The 13,233-nt window shown below is 43.9% G+C and overlaps 1 protein-coding gene across 1 annotated transcript in view; it reads right to left on the reverse strand.

Moving 5' to 3' along the window:
- Positions 1 to 13,233, reverse strand: part of LOC126469660 (src substrate cortactin) — a 160,505-nt gene that overhangs the window by 76,563 nt on the left and 70,709 nt on the right. The window lies entirely within an intron of this gene.

The raw sequence follows: 13,233 nt of genomic DNA on the forward strand, positions 1-13,233 counted from the left end.
CCATATAATATAAATGAATGAAAATAAACAAAGTAGACTAATTTTCGTGTTGAATGATCACTCTCTTCAGATACTGTTCAAATATTAAAAATGGCGGCATTAAGTCTTTGTACAAGATTGTGAATGTGAGCTTTCCATGCCAGTTTACTACCTATCTGAACACCTAGAAATTTGAACTGTTCAGTTTTACTAATCATATGCCAATTCTGTGAAATTAAAATGTCAGGTTTTGTTGAAATGTGTGTTAGAAACTGTAAAAACTGAGTCTTACTGTGATTTAGCTTTAGTTTCTTTTCTACAAGTCATGAACTTATACCATGAACTGCACTATTTGAAACCAAGCCGATGTTGCACACAACATCCTTTACCAACAAGCTAGTGTCATCAGCAAACAAAAATATTTTATAGAGTTACCCGTAATACTAGAGTACTAGAGGGCGTATCATTTATATAAACAAGGAACAGATGTGGCCCCAACACTGATCCCTGGACCACCCCCCCCCCCCCCCCACTTGACTGTACCCCACTCAGACCCCACAACACAGCCATTCTCAACAATGTGAATAATGACCTTTTGCTGTCTATTTCCAAAGTAAGAGGTGAAACAATTGTGAGCTACTCCCCGTATTCCATAATGGTCCAACCTCTGGAGCAATATTTTGTGATCAACACAATCAAATGCCTTAATTCAAACAAAAAATATGCCTAGCATTCAAAACCTTTTGTTTAACCCATCCAGTACCTCACAGAGGAAAGATAATATAGCATTTTCAGTTGTTAAATGACTTCTAAAGCCGAACTGTACAATTCATAGCAAATCGTGTGATATAAAATGATCAATTATCCTTACATACACAGCCTTTTCAATAACTTTAGCAAACACTGATGGCATACAAATACATCTAAAATTGTCTACATTATCGCTTTCTCCCTTTTTATAAAGTGGCTTTACTACTGAGTACTTTAATCATTCATAAAACTGACCATTTCTAAAGAAAAAATTACAAATATGGCTAAATACAGGACTAACATGTGCTGCACAGTACTTTAATATTATGCTAGGCACTCCATCACATCCATGAGAGTCATTAGTCTTCAGTGATTTAATTATTGGCTCAATCTCCCCCTTGTCTGTACCACAGAGGAGTACTTCAAACATCAACCTCGGAAAGGCATTTGCCAAGAGTGTTATATGATTCCCTGTAGAAACTAAATTTTTATTTAATCCACCAGCAATGCTCAGAAAGTGATTGTTAAATACTGTATATATATCTGATTTACCAGTAACAGAAATATTTTTTCTACGAACTTTTATATCATCAACCTTGTGCTGCTGACCAGACACTTCCTTCACAAGTGACCATATGGTTTTAATTTTATCCTGTGATTTAGCTATTCTATTTGCATACCACATAATCTTTGCCTTCCTAACAACATTTTTAAGCACCTTACAGTACTATTTGTAATGGGCTACTCTAGCTTGATTGTGGCTACTTCTAACATTTTGATGTAATTCTCGCTTTGTTCTACATGATATCATTATCCCACTAGTCAGCCACCCAGGCTGCCTTTTACTGCTAGTACCCCATTTAGAATGTTCTAATGCAAATCAACTCTCAAAGAGCATGAGAAATGTGTTAAGGAAAGCATTATACTTGTCATCTATGTTATCGGTACTATAAACATCCTGTCATTCTTGTTCCTTGACAAGTTTTAAGAAACTCACTATTGCTGTTGGATTAACTTTCCTACATAGTTTGTAGTTATATGTGACATTTGTTTGGGTACAAAGGCTTTTAGTGTTAAATTTGTGCATCATGGTCTGAAAGGTCATTCACCCTTTTACTACCAGAATGCCCATCTAGTAATGAAGAATGAATAAAAATATTATCTATGGCTGTGCTACTGTTCCCCTGCACCCTAGTTGGAAAATACACAGTCTGCATCAGATCATATGAATTTAGGAGATCTACCAACTTCCTTTTTCTTGCATCATCATATACAAAATTAATATTGAAGTCACCACATATAACTAATTTCTGGTGCTTCCTATAAAGTGAACCAAGAACCCTCTCTAGCTTGAGCAGAAATGCTCTGAAGTTGGAGTTAGGGGACCTATAAACAGCAACAATTAGAAGTTTACTTTCACTAAATTCAACTGCCTCTGCACAACATTCAAATATCTGTTCAGTGCAGTGCCATGATACGTCAATGGACTCAAAGGGAATACTGTTTTTTATGTACATGGCCACTCCCTCACCCCACAAGGAACTCCTTGAAAAAGAGCCAGCTAATCTGTATCCTGGTAAAGGAAGCCCTTGAATTGTGAAATTATTGAAGTGGTGCTCTGATAAACCAATAATTTCACAGTCAACATCTATAAGCAGTTCACTAACTTTATCTCTAATACCTCATATTTTGACGAAATATGCTAATTCCTTCTCTACTTGGAAACATGACGTCCTCTGGAGGTTAGCCCTTAGTTAGAGGTACTACCTTTAAGCAGGTATACGTATCAGCTGACTTCAATCTAAAAAAGGTGCAGCTTTAACACTAACGACTACAGATTTTTCCATGAGTGATCCCACCACCACCCACTACACTTGTCACCTATAAGTTTTGCCAGCCTCCCCGTCCCATACCTATTGAGGTGCAGGCCACGCGTATTGTAACCCGATCTACTAATACCGTATTTACTCGAATCTAAGCCGCACTTTTTTTTTTGTTTTTGTTATCCAAAAAACCACGTGCGGCTTAGAATCGAGTGCAAAGCAAGCGGAAGTTCTGAAAAATGTTGGTAGGTGCCACCACAACTAACTTCTGCCGTCTACTATACGTAGCACTACACAGGCATGCTTTGCAGGCACAAAGATAAATACTGGTGCCAAAACCTATCCATCAGTAAATAAATTAAAAGAAAAGGTTGAAGAATGTAAACATCATGCCGCGTATTCTTTCGTGTTTGCTGCTATCTCATTTAAATCCTGTCTGCGTAATAAACTACGAAACTAGAGTGAGACAACAACAAACGTGGAAGAATATACATATAATGTCATCTTTATATTCGTATTATTCTTATGCTGAATAGTGATACAGTCATAAATGAAGCACGAATCTAAGATGAATAACATCTGTGTAGCAGGTAATGTACTAAAGAGGCATCTGCAAAGATTTTCAAACAGAGAAAAATTTTCGCTAAACTCTCGTTCGGAACAAATTCTATCATACGCCGTCTATTATTTGGTTCTTGTTGATCATTATCAAAGAAAGCAGCAGTGTAAGTAACAACAAATAGCAATCTCTTGCCGTTGTTTCGGTTAGAGACAATTCCTCTCTTTTTTTTTATTGTAAGCTGTGATAGCGCGCACAAAAGCAAGCCGTGCCGCGAGCGGCAACAGGCCGTAAACACGCACTATCAGAATGCGACAAACAATGCACGACACAGTACAATAATGCATTTTCAGCTTAGAGTGACCCAAACACCTATAACAAAGAGAACGGCACTTATCAGGTCAAAGCAAAATAAGCAATCGATCCAAACCAGACGAAGCACGTGAAAAAGGAAGGGTACCCGTATAAATACGGACGGAGCACCTGACGTATAGCAATGGCTACCTGGTAAAGCTTAACTGCTAAGCTTACGACTCGAACCAAACTACTGTAGCTGTATTGTCATTCATTCGTCCTAAATTGTGTCTCGTATTACAATGGACCATCTTTGTTTCCATTTGGAGGTGCGGCCTAAAACTTTTCTCTCCCCTCGAATTTTGAGTCTCAAATTTCACGTGCGGCTTAGATTCGGGAAATTTTATTTTCCTTTATTTCGAGTCTCATTTTTCAGGTGCGGCTTAGATTAGAGTGCGGCTTAGAGTCGAGTAAATATGGTAGACTCAACTGGCACCACTGAAATGTGACCCATGCCCTCTACTATAAGTGCGTTCTCCAGCCCCATGTTAATGCACCTAACAGCAGCATTAAGGTGTTTTTTTTTTTTTTTTTTTTTTTTTTTTGTGGTTTTAGGGCGCACAACTTCAATGGTCATTAGCGCCCAGACTACGTTAGGAATGCACCGCGAGGCACAAGTTTAAAACAGCAACTAAAAGGGAAAACACGATAAAAGACAGATTGAAAGGCATAGGATTAAAAAAACAGCATAATCAAATGTCCTTAGACAGGTTTGTCAAGTTGATAAAATGAAGAACGCGAGCAGCTGCTCCTGGGTCATCCGCTAAAATGGCATCTAGAGTACATGGCAGGCCAAGATCAAGACGCAGTGTATTAAAATCTGGACAGGACGTTAAAATGTGGCGGACCGTCAGCAATTGCCCACATGGGCAGAACGGCGCCGGCGCAGCCGTCAGCAGATTGCGATGGCTGAACCGGCAGTGTCCAATTCGTAACCGGGCCAAAACTACCTCCTCCTGCCAAGAAGGGCGTGAGGACGACGTCCAAGCCGCGGGAAGAGGTTTCAAGGCCCGAAGCTTGTTGTCCGTAAGTGCAGCCCAATCGGCACGCCACAGCGATAAAATGCGCCGACAAATGACCCTGCTACAATCTGATGAAGGGACACAACAAGAAGCTGTGCGAGGCTGGAGGACCGCAGCCTTGGCCGTGGCATCTGCAGCTTCGTTCCCAGGGATACCGACATGGCCAGGAACCCACATAAAGCTAACCAGAGAACCGTCGTCCACCAGCTGCTGAAGAGAGCGTTGGCTCCGGTGCATGAAAGGGTGAACCGGATACGGATCACTGAGGCTCTGGATGGCACTCAGGGAATCGGAGCAGATGACATAAGCAGAATGTCGGTGGCGGCAGATGTAAAGAACAGCCTGGTAGAGGGCAAAGAGCTCAGCTGTGAAGACCGAACAATGGCCATGGAGCCGGTATTTGAAACTTTGTGCCCCGACAATAAAAGAACATCCGACCCCGTCATTGGTGTTAGAGCCATCTGTATAAATGAAGGTCATATTAATGAACTTCGAACGAAGTTCGACAAAAGAGGAGTGGTACACCGAAACGGGGGTAATCTCCTTTGGGAGCGAGCTGATGTCAAGGTGAACGCGAACCTGAGCCTGGAGCCAAGATGGCGTGTGGCTCTCGCCCACTCTAAAGGTTGCAGGGAGTGAAAAATCAAGGTGTTGAAGGAGGCGACGAAAGCGAACTCCAGGGGGTAGCAGGGCAGAGACATACAACCCGTATTGACGGTCGAGAGAGTCGTCAAAAAAGGAACGATAAGATGGGTGGTCGGGCATTGACAGTAGCCGACAGGCATACCGACAAAGCAGTATATCGCGCCGGTAGGTGAGTGGCAATTCACCGGCTTCAGCATGAAGACTCTCGACGGGACTAGTATAAAACGCTCTGATCGCAAGACGTAAACCACGATGTTGTATGGAGTTGAGGCGGCGTAAGATGGACGGCCGTGCAGAGGAGTATACGAAGCTCCCATAATCCAGCTTGGAGCAGACGATTGACCGATATAGGCGAAGTAGGACGGTTCGATTCGCTCCCCACGACATACCACTGAGAACACGGAGGACATTTAGAGAACGGGTACAACGGGCAGCCAAATATGACACATGTGGAGACCAGCTAGGTTTCCTGTCAAATGTAAGACCTAAAAATTGTGTTGTCTCCACGAATGAGAGAGCAACGGGACCGACTCGTAAGGACGGTGGGAGAAACTCTTTGTAGCGCCAGAAGTTAATACAGACCGTCTTCTCGGCAGAAAAACGGAAGCCATTGGCGACACTCCAGGAGTAAAGACAGTCAAGAGAACGCTGAAGACAGCGCTCCAGGAAACATGTACTCTGCGTGCTGCAATAGATGGTAAAATCGTCCACGAAAAGGGACCCTGATACTTCAGCTGGGAGGCAATCCATTATTGGATTGATCGCTATGGCGAAGAGAGCGACAGTCAAAACTGAGCCCTGTGGCACCCCATTCTCCTGGCGAAAGGTGTCTGACAGGACAGAACCCACACGTACCCTGAACTGTCGATCCATTAAAAAGGAACGAATAAAAAGAGGGAGGCGACCGCGTAGGCCCCATGTATGCATGGTGCAGAGAATGCCCGCCCTCCAACAGGTGTCGTAAGTCTTCTCCAAATCAAAGAACACAGCCGCGGTTGGGCGCTTCCGCAAGAAGTTATTCATAATGAAGGTCGACAAGGTAACCAGATGGTCAACAGCAGAGCGGCGCCTACGAAATCCACATTGTACATTGGTAAGTAGGCTTCGAGATTCGAGCAGCGAAACCAAATGAGAGTTAACCATTTGCTCCATCACCTTATAGACACAGCTGGTAAGCGAGATGGGTCGATAACTGGAAGGCAAGTGCTTGTCCTTCCCCGGCTTAGGAATCGATACAACGATAGACTCGCGCCAGCATGCGGGAACATGTCCCTCAATCCAGATGCCATTATAAGTACGAAGAAGGAAACCTTTACCCGCAGGAGAAAGGTTCTTCAGCATCTGAATATGAATAGAATCAGGCACTGGAGCGGAGGACCGTGACCGGGCAAGTGCATTTTCGAGTTCCCGCATGGTGAATGGGGCATTATAACTTTCACGATTCGAGGAGCGGAAGTTAGGTGGCCTAGACTCCTCTGCCTGTTTTCGGGGGAGGAAGGCAGGGTGATAATGAGCAGAGCTTGAAACCTCTGCGAAAAAGTGGCCGAAGGCATTGGAGACATCCTCAGGGGCCACAAGGACGTCATTCGCGACCGTCAGGCCAGAAACTGGTGAGTGGACCTTAGTGCCAGATAGCCGGCGCAGGCTACCCCAGACAACAGAAGAAGGAGTAAAACTGTTGAAGGTGCTCGTGAAAACAGCCCAGCTGGCTTTCTTGCTTTCTTTAATAATACGATGACACTGCGCACGTAATCGTTTATAATTGATACAATTCGCCACTGTAGGGTGGCGTTTAAAGGTGCGTAAAGCACGTCGACGACCACGTAAAGCGTCTCTACATGCTGCGGTCCACCAGGGGACCGGTACGCGACGTGGAGAAGAAGTAGTGTGAGGGATGGAATATTCAGCAGCAGTGAGAATGACTTCCGTGAGGTATGCGACCTGACTATCGCAGCTTGTGAAGGTTTGATCCTGAAAGGTCGCCCTGGAAGAGAAGAGCCCCCAGTCTGCTTTGGAGATGTTCCAACTAGTTGAGCACGGAGAGGGGGTATGATGCAGGAGATGGATAACACACGGGAAGTGGTCGCTCGAATATGTATCAGAAAGTGAATACCACTCAAACCGGCGTGCAAGTTGGGTAGTACATATAGAGACGTCTAAATGGGAATAGGTGTGAGATGTGTCCGAAAGAAAAGTAGGGGCGCCGGTATTGAGGCAGACAAGATTGAGCTGGTTGAAAAGGTCTGCTAACAGGGAGCCCCTCGGGCAGGATGCTGGAGAGCCCCAAAGGGGATGGTGGGCATTGAAGTCTCCAGTTAACAAAAATTGTGCAGGTAGCTGAGCAATAATTTGCATCATGTCTGCCCTGGTAATGGCAGACGACGATGGAGTGTAAACGGTACAAATGGAAAATGTAAAAGAGGGGAGAGTAATTCGGACGGCAACTGCCTGCAGGCCGGTGTGCAATGTGATGGGATCATAGTAAATATCATCCCGGACCAGCAACATAACCCCTCCATGAGCCGGAATACCTACCACAGGGGGTAGGTCAGAAAGCACAGAGGTGTAATGTGCTAAGGCAATTTGATCGCATGGGCGTAGCTTCGTTTCCTGGAGGGCTACGACGAGCGGACGGTGCAAGCGGAGCAGCAACTTCAAGTCCTCTCGGTTGGAGCGAATGCTGTGAATATTCCAGTGCATAAGTGCCATCGTGAGAAGAAAAGGAAGATGAAAGAAGGGGTCACCTCGAAGGCCGCTGAGGGGCTGGCTTCGAGCGAGCACTGCCGCCGCTATCAGTAGGCGGACAGTCATTGTCCATTGGTTCTATAGGTTCATCAGCCATCTTGTTAAGATGGCCGGGAGGGGGAACTTCCTCTGCAGGTGAACGACCAGATGTTCGACTACCAGCAGTGCGGCCAGGCGAAACGGATGACGGCCTGGGGCGGCAACCACTGGGTGGCGCAGAAGAAGAAATGCGCTGTGGCGGAGAAGGAGAACTGTGCTTCCTATGAGCCTTCTTGGAAGGTCGTTTAGTGGAAGTACTGGTCGACGGCTGGGAGTTCGAGGTACGTAGGAAGTCTGCATGGGACGGTTCCTTCTTGAAGGCCCGTGCATCTGACTTCTGGGTCTTCGTCTTGGCAGAAGCTGATGAAGGTGCTTGTGTCTGAGGGGTGACGGGAGGAAGAGGAGACGTCGACCTCGCGATCTTAGCACTGGCTGAATGGACGACTGTGATGCTGAAGGTCAGATCGCATGTCTGCGTCACCACCTCCCTGGTAGTCCGAGGAGAGGCGAGGACAGTACTGTATTTCCCCGCTGGGAGCAGCGTGGGCTTCCTACTAGCAAATAGCTTGCGAGCAGCCGAGGTGGACACTTTCTCTTTGACCCAAATTTCTTGGATACAGCGTTCTTCCTTGTAGATGGGACAGTCGTGGGAGGACACTGCACGGTCACCCTGACAGTTCACACAACGAGGAGACGGAGGTGGACAGTCACCCTCATGGGCATCCCTGCCACAAGTGACACATTTAGCCGCATTGGAACAAGACTGGCGAGTGTGACTAAAACGCTGACACTGGTAACAGCGCGTAGGTGTCGGGACATAGGGGTGAACAGAAATAACCTAGTAGCCCGCTTTGATACGCGACGGCAGCTGAACACTATCAAAGGTCAAGAAAAGTGTCCGGGTCGGTACAAGGTCATTGTTGACCTTTTTCATGACCCTATGGACAGCTGTCACGCCCTGCTCAGTGAGGAAAGACTGAATCTCCTCGTCAGTCAATCCATCGAGTGATCGAGTATATACCACACCACGAGACGAATTCAAAGTGCGGTGAACCTCCACCCGGACAGGGAACGTGTACAGGAGTGTGGCCCGAAGCAGTTTTTGTGCCTGAAAGGTGCTCTCAGTTTCTAGTAACAAGGTACCATTACGCAACCTGGTACAAGACTTGACAGATCCGGCTATGGCATCTACGCCCTTCTGGATAACGAAAGGGTTGACAGAGGAAAAATCCTTGCCGTCCTTAGATCGAGAAACTACAGGGAACTGTGGGGCAGGCGGTAGTACTTTTGTCCGTTTGTGGGCAGAAGTCAAGAGAGAAGAAGAAGAGAAATCCATTGCGGAGGAATCCCCCATGATTGTCAGCATCTCCGATGGCGCGTTCCTTCCTTGTGGGGACCCTCTCAGAGGGCACTCCCGCCTTAGGTGAATGTTTACACCTCAGGTCACACCTCCCGAGAAACAGACGGAGGGACCAATCGGCATGGTCAGAAGGTATCAGCTCAGGCAATCACCCCTCCCTGGGCCTGGCCTTTACCAGGGGGTACGTGCGTGCCTTACTTGTCTACCCAGGGCAGGGAATTAGCGTTACCCCGTCACCGGCTACATGTGCGAACGCGTGGGTCGGCCTTCAGGCGCGCACAGGGAGGAAGGAAGAAGAGGAAAAAGAAGAGAGAGAGAGAGGGAGAGAGAGGACAGACTGACTCAAACGCCGAGGCGGAGACCAGAGAAGGCAAGGAGAAGAAGGCAAGGAGAAGGTAAGGAGAAGAAGGCAAGGAGAAGGTAAGGAAGACAGTGAGATGGAGAAGAACAAATAAAGGAACCAACCAAAGGAAGGAAGAAGCGAGAAGAAGTGAAAAACCAAAATGACCGCAAATATAGGTCGTGGAAAAGTCAGTCTACAGACGCAGGCGCTAACTACCCCCTTGAGGGGGAGGGACTCCTTTTAGTCGCCTCTTACGACAGGCAGGAATACCTCGGGCCTATTCTAATCCCCAGACCCGCAGGGGGGGCATTAAGGTGAGGCCATTCATGATGCTGAAACAGTTCCATGAAATGCACATTAGTGCCACCAGTTTGAGTAACTATCTTTACCAGGTCACCACTTACATCATATTCCCCATCCCTATCAAGACTGTTCGCTGCTCCACCCACTATCACTACCACTTGGGACACCCCTGCATTAGGCTTAACAATGCTGGTGATCTGGTACTCACACCCCAACACTTCCTGTAACTGCTGGCCCACACCTCTACCATGCGAACTACCTAGCAGCAGAGCCTCCTTCTTTCATGTCACAAATTCTACACAGAACAAACGCGTAGAATCTTGAACATTAGATGTATAAGGATCACACCAGAGAAAGTGAAAACAACCCATTCACATTTTTTCAACATCTACAAACAGAAAAACATTACATAAAACCCATAAATGAAGCACTAGAAATCCTCCATATTATGCAAAAGGGAGCAATCATGAACATCCTTGAAGAAATAGACATATATTCACATGCATACAGCAACCCCACAAATTTACTGAACGAACAAACCGACCTAAAGCACAAAAAGTACATAGAAAACTTTATTCGCATGGTAAAGCAAGAAAATGGGTAATGTAATAAAACAGACACACTAAATAATACATACTCATAGTAACAGCGATAGCAACATGAAGAGCATACAAGAGACATAAGATCAAGAAAACTTCACAAATCATAGTCAATAACAAAATTATTATGAAAAAATAAAAATATAACATAAAAATTTCAACTAAAACTAAACCAAATTCCAGGCAAAAACATAATTAGAACCAAACCTATAAAAATAATAAAAAACAACCAAATTTCCACACATCACTTACTTATAATGGTAACTATGTAAACAAGTAATATCGCTGATCCACTGTCATCCAAGCTGTCAAGAGAAAAATAGCATACATAAAAACTGACTTACGTCAGACATACATCTCCAATGTACATGTAAGGAGAAACTAATAATTCTAAAAAGAGACAGGGCATGGCAGCAACGACATTACATGTAAGGAAAAAACACCAAACAAATGTATTATAACTTTCCTGATTACAGTTACAGACCATTATATTAGGACCATCACTTACTTATGTATTTACAGAGCACCTGATGATGACAATATGCCGAAATGGGCTCATTGTGAGTGATTTATAAAATAAAAACTATTTAAAGAGCAGTGTAGCTGGCTATTACTCATAACAACACCTGGAAGTACGTTCTTTTGAAATAAGCAAAGCACAATCTTAGAAGCCAATTCGGTAATGTATGGGACAGATCAGTGAATAAACATTTTTGAAAATCTTAAAACACTACTGAAAAATCAATACTAGCATCAAACAAAAGATAAAAATAAAATCAAAGTTATATGAATTCCTGTCTGCGAGTGGTATTTCGTATGTCTGTGAGTAGTGTTTTGTAGCATTACAATCCCAGATCTCATATTGCTTGTGCAGCAGATGTTGTCAGAACAACTTACATTTTGAGTGTCTCCTCCGAGCATCATTTTCACATCTATCATGTAATATCTATATGTAAAGGACATTCAAAGTGGCATTTAAAGGAAAGATGTAGAAAGTCTGTAATCACACACGTAGCATTCCTGTGAGTACCATAAATCAATTAATTACAATTTACAAAAAGGGACATACATAGTCATTTCTTAGTATCCACCACATGGAAGATAAACACTTAACATACGGGATGATTTTTTTAAAAAAAAAAAAAAAAAAAAAAAAAAAAAAAAAAAAAAAAAAAAAACCGTTTAAAACTGACATGGCACATCCAGCATACAACAAGTATCAGCAATCACATAGGAACTGGGAGTCGCAAATGCCACAAGATGATGCTCTGGTCACGAGAGGCTGTACATTTTCCCAGACTGACTTGGAGGTTGCACATACCTCATATTCCTGTGAAAGGTTGTATTGGGCGTGATGAATGATGTTCCCATGCCTACTTGTCATCACATCTGACTTCAGCATGATGGAGCCACTGCGCATTTCAGCAGAAAAATGAGGGCACATCTGTAGGCAACCTTTTCCAGCTGCTGGATTGCTCATGGTGGGCCAGTTGCATGACCACTGTGATCACCTGATCTGTCATCAACTGATTTTTTCTGGTGAGGATGCCTCAAGGGCCTTGTGTACAAAACACCTGTTACACCTCAGGAGAGCCTAGTGGGCAGGATTGTTACAGTAGCGGGATGTCATTGAGAGGGTGCACTGCTCGATGCAGTGTCGATGTCAGACATGCCTTCATGCATCTGGACAGCACTTTGAGCCTCTCCTATAGCTGGCATACATTTGTAGCATGTGACGAAATAACTCCAACGCCATTCAGTAGCCCCGGATGGCCTTTACGAAAACTGCTTCCCATGTGATTACTGATCCTTGTTGTATGCCTGAAGTGCCATGTCTGCTTGTAAACATTTTTTTATCACCCTGTATAATACAACAAAAAGGATGCTGCCACACACTTAACTATCATCTGTGAACTGTGGATGTACAGTACTACAAAATATAGTGAAACTTCGGATTCTACAGGATAATAGAAAAAGTGAAGTGCAGACAAGTTTCTGGCTTTGAAGTGGTGACTGTAAAGCATTGTTATTAAAGGGAGATGGATTTATTTGAGAGAAGTGTATGTTGTGGTCAGACTAGAGAGCCATAATATCTTAAATAGTATGCAATTTTATAATGAGGGGAAGGATACAATATCCAGAAATTTAAAAAAATGTTTTTTTGAAGAGAGACTAGTAAGAACTTATTTGTTGCCACCATGATGTAAAATTAGTCTCTACAGTTTGCTGGCAGTCGCAGTCTCTCCCACAACGGCTGATGAATATAGATGATGTGCTAAAGTGTGGCCACAGGAGTTGGAAATAGAGCCTAATCAAATGATTATTTGTTCACTGCAAAATTTAGTCAACAGTTGTGATGAGATTCCTTTTAACCAAGGGCATATTTGGAGAACAGAGTTTGTGAATACTAATCTTTATTCTGTGTGTCTAAGGTGTTTAGCATGTTTCTCCATGAAAGGAAAAAAAGCCACATGATCCCTTGTATAGATTTCTCACACCACATTACCTGTTATATCTTATGAATTACATCTAGCATTATTCATACTATATAATTTTACCTTCTGGTTTCATATATTTTTTGTATTTATGTTGACAAGTCAGTACACTATTACTTGAACAAGCACTTACTTGAATGAATAGCAACTTCAAACACTTGTCACACTGTTTGTGTGTATCTAATTTACTGTTCTCTTTTCTTATTTGTAGTAAAAA

This window comes from Schistocerca serialis, chromosome 3 (assembly GCF_023864345.2).
Source record: "Schistocerca serialis cubense isolate TAMUIC-IGC-003099 chromosome 3, iqSchSeri2.2, whole genome shotgun sequence".
Classification (NCBI taxonomy): domain Eukaryota; kingdom Metazoa; phylum Arthropoda; class Insecta; order Orthoptera; family Acrididae; genus Schistocerca; species Schistocerca serialis.